Source organism: Hyla sarda, chromosome 6, assembly GCF_029499605.1.
Source record: "Hyla sarda isolate aHylSar1 chromosome 6, aHylSar1.hap1, whole genome shotgun sequence".
Taxonomy (NCBI): domain Eukaryota; kingdom Metazoa; phylum Chordata; class Amphibia; order Anura; family Hylidae; genus Hyla; species Hyla sarda.
The window spans coordinates 65,317,118-65,328,737 of NC_079194.1; the positions used below are offsets into that span (position 1 = coordinate 65,317,118).

At 48.0% G+C, this 11,620-nt stretch overlaps 1 protein-coding gene across 2 annotated transcripts in view; it reads right to left on the minus strand.

Annotated features, from left to right (window-relative positions):
- SGSM3 (small G protein signaling modulator 3) overlaps window positions 1-8,099 on the minus strand; it is a 76,366-nt gene extending 68,267 nt beyond the window's left edge. For both annotated transcript variants that reach the window (XM_056524006.1, XM_056524008.1), the window contains exon 1: window positions 7,967-8,099. The gene's annotated coding sequence lies outside the window, so the exon portion shown is untranslated. The remainder of the gene's footprint in view (window positions 1-7,966) is intronic.
- Between the last annotated feature and the right edge of the window lie 3,521 nt (window positions 8,100-11,620).

The window sequence follows — 11,620 nt, forward strand, 5'->3', positions numbered from 1 at the left end:
ATGTAATACAAAAGAGAGCCAAAAAAGGAAAGGAAAAAAAAATTACTATCGGAGGAAAATGAACCCCTAAAAAAAGGGGAGGATAAAATTAGGGCTGTAACAATTATTAGATAAAATCGATAACATTCGATAACCTGATTCGTTGTCGACGAATCCCGTTATCGAATAATCGGCCGATATCTTGTCTGGGCACCGGCGTTCATAAGGCTGCTGTGGGCGGGCAGTCAGGCGCTAGGCCGCAGCCTCTGTACGTTAAGTCCCTGTCCCACCCTCCGCTGACCCACTGCTCACCAATCACGCGTGCTTCTGCTCTGCTTTCCTCCCCTCCCCCGCCGCTAGTGGACGCACTTCATTGTGCCTCCATTTTATGGAGCCCCAGCCGGCCCTGGAGGACCTCACCCGTACTACTGCCGCCGGTAGGACAGTTTCCTGCTGTTTGATGCGCCCTGCCACTGTTACTGCCGCATTGCATATTGATACACATATGTGGGGTATCTACAGAGCATTGAACCCTAGTGTCATCCACAGACACTAAGGTGCAATTCTCTGAACATACTGATACACACATAGGGGTATATGCAGAGCATTGCACCCTTGTGTCTGTAGTACATATACTAGGATGCAATGCTCTGCACGTGCCCCCATGGGGTATAGAAGTGTGTATGTGGTACATCTACACTGCTACACACATAGGGGTATATGCAGAGCATTGCACCCTTGTGTCTGTAGTGAATATACTAGGATGCAATGCTCTGCATAGGCCCCCATGGGTATAGCAGTGTGTATGTAGTACATCTACACTGCTATACACATGGGGGTGTGTGCAGAGCATTTGCACCCTAGTGTTGGTAGTACTACAGAGTCTGTACTACAGACATGGGTAGGGTGCAATGCTCTGCAGTCTGCACATACCCCCATGTGTATAGGAGTGCTATAGAAAAGGTGTAAAGTAAAGAGAAAAAAAAACGTAAATAAACCGCTCCTCCAATAAAAATTAGCCCCCCCCCCCCCCTTTTCCTATTGCTATACAAAAAAGGTTCAAAACATTTTTTTTTTACATATCTAATTTTGCCGCATGGCTAACTGTCTGAACTATTAAAAGATTAGTGAATCATTAATATTTCATTTTAATAGTTCAGATAGTTACCCATGCAGCAATATCCAATTTACGCTGGTTTCTGCACAGGATCATTAATAATGACCCTGTATAGCAACAGGCGTAAACTTAAAAAAAAAAAAGAAAAAAAGTCCAAAATTGCTGCTGTTTGGTCACATCACATGCTAGAAACTTTTAATATGGCCATTGTACAGATTTTTTCAAGTAGAATCAGCTAAACCCTTTTTTGGGGGCATTCTGACATTTTTTTTCCGATTAATCGAAATAATCGCCAACTAATCGATTATTAAAATAACCATTAGCTGCAGCCCTAGATATACCGTATTTATCGGGGTGTACCACGCACCGGCCTATAACACGCACCCTCATTTTACCAAGGATATTTGGGTAAAAAAAGTTTTTTACCCAAATATCCATGGTAAAATGAGGGTGCGTGTGTGCGCGTGTGCGCGTGTATACCCCGATATACCCCCAGGAAAGGCAGGGGGAGACAGGCCGTCGCTGCCCGCTTCTCTCCCCCTGCCTTTCCTGGGGTCTAGAGCCCTGCTGCCGGCCCTTCTCTCCGCCTGGCTATCGGTGCCGCTGCCAGTTCTGTCCCCCTGACTATCGGTGCCGGCGTCCCATTGTCGGGGCCGATAGCCAGGGGGAGAAAAGCGGCGCCGACAGCCAGGGGGAGAGAAGGGGCAGCGGCACCCATTGCCGGCGCCGCTGCCCCCCCCCCATCCCCGGTGGCATAATTACCTGGGTCGGGTACGCGCTGCTGCAGGCTTCCGGCGCGCGTCCCCTGCGTCGTTGCTATGCACGGCGCGGCGCACTGACGTCATGTGCCGCGCAGCGCATAGCACCGACCCAGGTAATTATGCCACCGGGGATGGGGGGAGGCAACGGGGCAGCGGCGCCGGCAATGGGTGCCGCTGCCCCTTCTCTCCCCCTGGCTGTCGGCGCCGCTTCTCTCCCCCTGGCTATCGGCGCCGGCAATGGGGCGCCGGCACCGAAAGTCAGGGGGACAGAACTGGCAGCGGCGCCGATAGCCAGGGGGAGAGAAGGGCCGGCAGCAGGGCTCTAGACCCCAGGAAAGGCAGGGGGAGAGAAGCAGGCAGCGACGGCTTCTCTCCCCCTGCCTTTCCTGGGGGTGTATCGGCGTATAACACGCACATAGACTTTAGGCTAAAAATTTTACCCTAAAAAGTGCGTGTTATACGCCGATAAATACGGTAATCAAAACAGTCTTAAAAAAGAAAAAATTGTCAGCTTTCATTTCTTAAACTGCTCTGGTAAAATGAAAACTGGGCGGTCATTGGTTGCTATGGGAAATAAAGACAATTTTTTCTTTTAGACGTCTTCTATTATTTTCTGTGTTATTTATTTCTTTATTGTCAAACCAGGATGGATATGAGATAAAGACACCGCTCAAAAAAATAAAGGGAACACTAACATAACACGTCCTAGATCTGAATGAATGAACTAATCGTATGAAATACTTTCGTCTTTACATAGTTGAATGTGCGGACAACAAAATCACACAAAAATTATCAATGGAAATCAAATTTATCAACCCATGGAGGTCTGGATATGGAGTCACACTCAAAATCACAGTGGAAAACCGCACTACAGGCTGATCCAACTTTATGTAATGTCCTTAAAACAAGTCACAATGAGGCTCAGTAGTGTGTGTGGCCTCCACGTGCCCGTATGACCTCCCTACAACACCTGGGCATGCTCCTGATGAGGTGGTGGATGGTCTCCTGAGGGATGTCCTCCCAGACCTGGACTAAAGCATCCGCCAACTTCTGGACAGTCTGTGGTGGATGGGGCGAGACATGATGTCCCAGATGTGCCCAATTGGATTAAGGTCTGGGGAACGGGCGGGCCAGTCCATAGCATCAATGACTTCCTCTTGCAGGAACTGCTGACACACTCCAGCCACATGAGGTCTAGCATTGTCTTGCATTAGGAGGAACCCAGGGCCAACCGCTCCAGCATATGGTCTCACAAGGGGTCTGAGGATCTTATCTCTGTACCTAGGCAGTCAGGCTACCTCTGGCAAGCACATGGAGGGCTGTGGGGCCCCCCAGAGAAATGCCACCCCACACCATTACTGACCCACCGCCAAACCAGTCATGCTGGAAGATGTTGCAGGCAGCAGAACGTTCTCCACGGCATCTCCAAACTCTGTCACGTCTGTCACGTGCTCAGTGTGAACCTGCTTTCATCTGTGAAGAGCACAGGTGCCAGTGGTGAATTTGCCAATCTTGGTGTTCTCTGGCACATGCCAAAGCTGTAAGCACAACCCCCACCTGTGGACGTCGGGCCCTCATACCACCCTCATGGAGTTGGTTTCTGACTGTTTGAGTGGACACATGCACACATGTGGCCTGCTGGAGGTCATTTTGCAGGGCTCTGGCAGTGCTCCTCCTGCTCCTCCTTGCACAAAGGCAGAGGTAGCGGCCCTGCTGCTGGGTTGTTGCCCTCCTCCACGTCTCCTGATATACTGGCCTGTCTCCTGGTAGCGCCTCCATGCTCTGGACACTACACTGATAGACACAGCAAACCTTTTTGCCACAGCTCACATTGATGTGCCATCCTGGATGAGTTGCACTACCTGAGCCACTTGTGTGGGTTGTGGACTCCATCTCCTGCTACCACTAGAGTGAAAGCACCGCCAGCATTCAAAAGTAACCAAAACATCAGCCAGGAAGCAGAGGAAATGAGAAGTGGTCTGTGGTCACCAACTACAGAACCACTCCTTTATTGTGGGTGTTTTGCTAATTGCCTATAATTTCCACCTGTTGTCTGTTCCATTTGCATACAATCAGTGTTGCTTCCTGAGTGGACAGTGGGATTTCACAGAAGTGTGATTTACTTGGAGTTACATTGTGTTGTTTAAGTGTTCCCTTTATTTTTTTTGAGCAGTGTAAATAGATAGATATGAGATAGATATGAGATAGATAGATGTCAGGGCATGCTGTTGACATTTTGCAGCATCTGGAGGGCCACAGTTTAAAACCACTGGTCGTAGGAGAGGTGGTAACGCAGTGTGGACCACGCGCAGTATTTTCCGGCTTCTGCCCTCCCTTTTTATCTCTATCGGAGATTGTGAGGTCGGGTTCACACATAGGCCCAGATTTATCAATCAATCCAAGGAGTTCATCAAACTCTTTACCTCAGGGTTTTTTTTTTATTCTAAATTTGTCTCATAAATTGTTTCATCCTGGTGCTTTCCAACTTTTTATTCAGAACATTTCAAAATCATAACCAAATTGCCAAGTCGCCAATTTGTTGCACTATACTTATCGCTACCTTATAGCGATAGATAAATCTGGGTCATAGGATTTTATTCAGGATTTGGAGAGTATTTTGGAGTGCGCCCAAAACACAGAAAAACCTGAAAATCTTTCCAGTATGGTTTTTCTTTGCATGGCTTATGCTCATAGTTTAGGCCAAAAATTCTGACCCAAATACTGTTTGTAAAGTCAATAAAAATTGAAGCGGTGATTGGAGGAGCAGTGATATCATGTGACAAACCTAAATCCAGAAAATACCACACAGTGGGACCGGGCTCTGTGAAAACAAGGTATAAAGTAGGCTGGGCGGTATGGCCAAATATGTGTATCGCGGTACTTTTGTAACTTATGGCGGTTCCATGGTATATAACGGTATTCCCCCGCCCCCCCCAATTTTTTTTTATAACCAGTCCAGAGCTGCGCTGTCCCCATCGGGGTACTACTCATGTCACCCGCAAGCGCTGCCCTCCTTGTCCTCCTGTTTGTTGCGGCCGCCGGCACTATACTGTATCCCTATGCCCAGGCTGCAAAAGGTAAACAAAAATAAACTTTAACGCATGTTCCTACGCCGCCCTTAGGCCCCGTTCACACTACGGAATTCTTGCGGCTGAATTCCGCGAGCGGAGATTCCGCCTGGCTGCCGCCGCCGAAGTTACTTCGGCGCTAGGGCCGCGGGGCACTGAGCCGTCACCATTGACGGCTATGCAGTGCTCGCGGAATCCGCGCAAAGAATGAACATGTTCTTTCTTTGCGCGGCACACTTTCAGCGGCGGAAATGTCCGCCGCTGAAATTACGCAGTGTGAACGGCTGCTCTCGCTGAGACCCGTTCACACTAATAATAAAGTTCCCACCGCGGAATTCCGCCCGCGTTTCCGTAGTGTGAACGGGGCCTTACGCTCTTCCTGGGGATGTGAACGTCGGACACTGGCCTCAGCGATGTTCCGCCTCCGCCGGTGATAGGCCGAGCCCACTGCCGGCTTCTTAGTGCCCTCAGCCGGTCACCGGCCGAGGCGGAACATCGCTGCGGCCGGTGACAGGCTGACGGCTTTCCGACGTTCCATTCCCTGGGAAGCTGGTCTGGACCGACAGGAAGGTGAGTTAAAGTTTATTTTGTTTACCTTTTGCAGCCCGGGCATAGGGATACAGTCTGGAGCAGTGGTCTTCAACCTGCGGACCTCCAGATTTTGCAAAACTACAACTCCCAGCATGCCCGGACAGCCGTTGGCTGTCCGGGCATGCTGGGAGTTGTAGTTTTGCCACATCTGGAGGTCCGCAGGTTGAAGACCACTGCTTTAGTCCTCTTCAATGTCATTATGCAAATTAGGCTCAAATGCCCCGAGGGTGTTCCCCAGTATGGGAAGAGCCCAGGTAAGTTCAGCCCATGCCCTCTTCACCTAGTGGATGCAAGTGGGCCGGTGTGCGGTAATAAGAGCGCCATGGTTGGACTTACCCCTAGATGATGTTTTCAAGGTGACTGGTTACCTTTGACCCCTGAGATTCTGGATTACCGGTCCATCAGATGCCGGATTAAAGGATATACAGGTTGCCTAAATCTATACAGGATGATGTGGAGTCTGGAAACAGATGGCGCTCAGCCCCCCGTCATACACATCAATGTGGCTGAGAGATGAGACCGAGGGACAATGTGATTAGGCTGTGAGTCACCGGCGCGCGTCAGGGCCAGCAGATCCACCATCACACTCGGCCCTGTAACCCTTCCACTGCCAGCCTGCTCTCCATCCCTAACCTCTATGGCAGTGTTTTCCAACCAGTGTGCCTCCAGCTGCAAAACTATACATCCCAGAATGCCTAGATAAGCCAAAAAGGTGTGCATAGAGTAGTGTTTCCCCACCAGTGTGCCTCCAGCTGCAAAACTATACATCCCAGAATGCCTAGATAAGCCAAAAAGGTGTGCATAGAGTAGTGTTTCCCCACCAGTGTGCCTCCAGCTGTTGCAAAACTACAACTCCCAGCATGCCTAGACAGCCAAAAGGTTTGCATAGAGGAGCGGTTCCTCACCAGGGTGCCTCCAGCTGTTGCAAAACTACAACTCCCAGCATGCCTAGACAGCCAAAAGGTGTGCATAGAGCAGCGGTTCCTCACCAGTGTGCCTCCAGCTGTTGCAAAACTACAACTCCCAGCATGCCTAGACAGCCAAAAGGTTTGCATAGAGCAGCGGTTCCTCACCAGTGTGCCTCCAGCTGTTGCAAAACTACAACTCCCAGCATGCCTAGACAGCCAAAAGGTGTGCATAGAGCAGCGGTTCCTCACCAGTGTGCCTCCAGCTGTTGCAAAACTACAACTCCCAGCATGCCTAGACAGCCAAAAGGTGTGCACAGAGCAGCGGTTCCTCACCAGTGTGCCTCCAGCTGTTGCAAAACTACAACTCCCAGCATGCCTAGACAGCCAAAAGGTGTGCATAGAGCAGCATTTCCCCACCAGTGTGCCTCCAGCTGTGGCAAAACTACAACTCCCAGCATGCCTAGACAGCCAAAAGAAGTACATAGAGCAGCATTTCCTCACCAGTGTGCCTCCAGCTGTTGCAAAACTACAACTCACAGCATGCCAAGACAGCCAAAAGGTGTGAGGTGTGCATAGAGTAGTGTTTCCCCACCAGTGTGCCTCCAGCTGTTGCAATACTACAACTCCCAGCATGCCAAGACAGGCAAAATGTGTGCATAGAGCAGCGGTTCCTCACTAGTGTGCCTCCAGCTGTGGCAAAACTACAACTCCCAGCATGCCTAGACAGCCAAAAGGTGTGAGGTGTGCATAGAGTAGTGTTTCCCCACCAGGGTGCCTCCAGCTGTTGCAAAACTACAACTCTCAGCATGCCTAGACAGCCAAAAGGTTGCATAGAGTAGTGTTTCCCCACCAGGGTGCCTCCAGCTGTTGCAAAACTACAACTCTCAGTATGCCTAGACAGCCAAAAGGTGTGCATAGAACAGCGCTTCCCCACCAGGGTGCCTCCAGCTGTTGCAAAACTACAACTACCAGCATGCCTAGACCGCCAAAAAGGTGTGAATAGAGCAGTGTCCCCCCCCCCCCCAGGGTGCCTCCAGCTGTTGCAAAACTACAACTCCCAGCACAGAGTAGTGTTTCCCAACCAGGGTGCCATCAGCTGTTGCAAAACTACAACTCCCAGCATGCCCGGACAGCCGAAGGCTGTCCGGGCATGCTGGGAGTTGTAGTTTTGCAACAGCTGGAGGCACCCTGCTGGGGAAATGCTGCTGTCTATGGGGTCCACTATGGCCTCCCACCCCAGGTGCTGGGTACATGCAGTATATAATCTGATCACTAGCAGCAGCCATGATGGGATATAATAGGTGGCAATGATAATCTTCATTATAGTGGGAGGAGATCCCCTAGAATTCTATGAATCGTGCGACATTTACTGCATCTTCTCAGATCAGCAAGTTACCACAAGATGTCACCTGTGCCCCCATCATCCTCACCACTCCCCCATAATGCCAGGGCTGGAGGATGCTCGGGTCACCATCCTCATACACAAGCAGCGTCTCTTCCTTGGCCCCTGTACACACACTGACCAGTGCTGACGCGTCTCACCTGTCTAGGGGGTCTCGCCCGGGCTCATTCACAGGGCTCCGCTCTCTGCAGGCTCCGGTCTAGGATGGAGCTGCTCCGGGTGAGCATGACGTCACGATAAGGGGGCGGTACCTGCTTGGGAAGGGGCGGGGCTTCCCGGGCTGTAGAGCTGTATGGTGGTGAACAAGACAGGAAGCGGAGTGATGTGTCTGTGGAGATGTCTGCGCTGGGGAGGGGGAGATTTACATGGGACTGTATGTTGGAGGAGCTGAAAGGGGGAGTAATATTTACATGGGACTGTATGGGGGCACACTACACTGCACATTGGGATTATTGGCTGCAGTACTCAGCACTATCATTAGGTGGCAGTGCACCTTTAACCCCTTAAGGACCAGGCCATTTTATACCTTAAGTACTGGAGCGTTTTTTGAAATTCTGACCACTGTCACTTTAAACATTAATAACTCTGGAATGCTTTTAGTTATCATTCTGATTCCGAGAATGTTTTTTCGTGACATATTCTACTTTAACTTAGTGGTAAAATTTTATGGTAACTTGCATCCTTTCTTGGTGAAAAATCCCAAAATTTGATGAAAAAATGAAAATTTTGCATTTTTCTAACTTTGAAGCTCTCTGCTTGTAAGGAAAATGGATATTCAAAATATATATTTTTTGGGTTCACATATACAATATGTCTACTTTATGTTTGCATCATAAAATTGATGAGTTTTTACTTTTGGAAGACATCAGAGGGCTTCAAAGTTCAGCAGCAATTTTGAAATTTTTCACAAAATTTTCAAACTCACTATTTTTCAGGGACCAGTTCAGTCTTGAAGTGGATTTGAAGGGTCTTCATATTAGAAATACCCCATAAAAGACCCCATTATAAAAACTACACCCCCTAAAGTATTCAAAAAAACATTCAGTAAGTGTATTAACCCTTTAGGTGTTTCACAGGAATAGCAGCAAAGTGAAGGAGAAAATTCAAAATCTTCATTTTTTACACTCGCATGTTCTTGTAGACCCAATTTTTGAATTTTTGCAAGGGATAAAAAGGAGAATATTTTTACTTGTATTTGAAACCCAATTTCTCTCGAGTAAGCACATACCTCATATGTCTATGTTAATTGTTCGGCGGGCGCAGTAGAGGGCTCAGAAGGGAAGGAGCGACAAATGGTTTTTGGGGGGCATGCCGCATTTAGGAAGCCCCTATGGTGCCAGGACAGCAAAAAAAAACACATGGCATACCATTTTGGAAACTAGACCCCTCAGGGAACGTAACAAGGGGTAAAGTGAACCTTAATACCCTACAGGTGATTCACGACTTTTGCATATGTAAAAAATATATATTTTTTTTTTACCTAAAATGCTTGGTTTCCCAAAAATTTTACATTTTTAAAAAGGGTAATAGCAGAAAATACCCCCCAAAATTTGAAGCCCAATTTCTCCCGATACAGAAAACACCTCGCATGGGGGTGAAAAGTGCTCTGCTGGCGCACTACAGGTCTCAGAAGAGAAGGAGTCACATTTGGCTTTTTGAAAGCAAATTTTGCTCTGGGGGCATGCCGCATTTAGGAAGCCCCTATGGTGCCAGAACAGCAAAAAAAAAACACATGGCATACCATTTTGGAAACTAGACCCCTCGGGGAACGTAACAAGGGGTAACGTGAACCTTAATGCCCCACAGGTGTTTCACGACTTTTGCATATGTAAAAAAAAAAAAATTTTTTTACCTAAAATGCTTGTTTTCCCAAAATGTTTACATTTTTAAAAAGGGTAATAGCGGAAAATACCCCCCAAAATTTTAAGCCCAATTTCTCCCGATTCAGAAAACACCCCATATGGGGGTGAAAAGTGCTCTGCTGGCGCACTACAGGTCTCAGAAGAGAAGGAGTAACATTTGGCTTTTTGAAAGCAAATTTTGCTCTGGGGGCATGCCGCATTTAGGAAGCCCCTATGGTGCCAGAACAGCAAAAAAAAAAAACACATGGAATACCATTTTGGAAACTAGACCCCTCGGGGAACGTAACAAGGGGTAATGTGAACCTTAATACCCTACAGGTGTTTCACGACTTTTGCATATGTAAAAAAATATATATTTTTTTTACCTAAAATGCTTGGTTTCCCAAAATTTTTACAATTTTAAAAAGGGTAATAGCAGAAAATACCCCCCAAAATTTGAAGCCCAATTTCTCCCGATTCAGAAAACACCCCATATGGGTGTGAAAAGTACTCTGCTGGCGCACTACAGGTCTCAGAAGAGAAGGAGTCACATTTGGCTTTTTGAAAGCGAATTTTGCTCTGGGGGCATGCCGCATTTAGGAAGCCCCTATGGTGCCAGGACAGCAAAAAAAAAAACACATGGCATACTATTTTGGAAACTAGACCCCTCGGGGAACGTAACAAGGGGTAATTTGAACCTTAATACCCTACAGGTGTTTCACGACTTTTGCATATGTAAAAAAATATATATTTTTTTTACCTAAAATGCTTGTTTTCCCAAAAATTTTACATTTTTTAAAAGGGTAATAGCAGAAAATACCCCCCAAAATTTGAAGCCCAATTTCTCCCGAGTACGGCGATACCCCATATGTGGCCCTAAACTGTTGCCTTGAAATACGACAGGGCTCCAAAGTGAGAGCGCCATGCGCATTTGAGGCCTAAATTAGGGACTTGCATAGGGGTGGACATAGGGGTATTCTACGCCAGTGATTCCCAAACAGGGTGCCTCCAGATGTTGTAAAACTCCCAGCATGCCTGGACAGTCAACAGCTGTCCAGCAATACTGGGAGTTGTTGTTTTGCAACAGCTGGAGGCTCCGTTTTGGAAACAGTGGCGTACCAGACGTTTTTCATTTTTATTGGGGAGGGGGGTTGTATAGGGGTATGTGTATATGTAGTGTTTTTTACTTTTTATTTTATTTCGTGTTAGTGTAGTGTAGTGTTTTTAGGGTACAGTCGCACGGGCGGGGGGTTCACAGTAGTTTCTCGCTGGCAGTTTGAGCTACGGCAGAAAATTTGACGCAGCTCAAACTTGCAGCCGGATACTTACTGTAATCCTCCGCCCATGTGAGTGTACCCTGTACGTTCACATTGGGGGGGGGGGGAATCAGTGCAAAACTACAACTCCCAGCATGTACGGTCTATCAGTGCATGCTGGGAGTTGTAGTTTTGCAACCGCTGGAGGCTCCGTTTTGGAAACAGTGGCGTACCAGACGTTTTTCATTTTTATTGGGGAGGGGAGGGGGGCTGTGTAGGGGTATGTGTATATGTAGTGTTTTTTACTTTTTATTTTATTGTGTGTTAGTGTAGTGTAGTGTTTTTAGGGTACAGTCACACGGGCGGGGGGTTCACAGTAGTTTCTCGCTGGCAGTTTGAGCTGCGGCAGAAATTTTGCCGCACCTCAAACTTGCAGCCGGATACTTACTATAATCCTCCGCCCATGTGAGTGTACCCTGTACGTTCACATTGGGGGGGGGGGGGGGAACATCCAGCTGTTGCAAAACTACAACTCCCAGCATGTACGGTCTATCAGTGCATGCTGGGAGTTGTAGTTTTGCAACAGCTGGAGGCACACTGGTTGTGAAACACCGAGTTTGGTAACAAACTCAGTGTTTTGCAACCAGTGTGCCTTCAGCTGTTGCAAAAGCTACAACCCCCAGCATGTACGGACAGC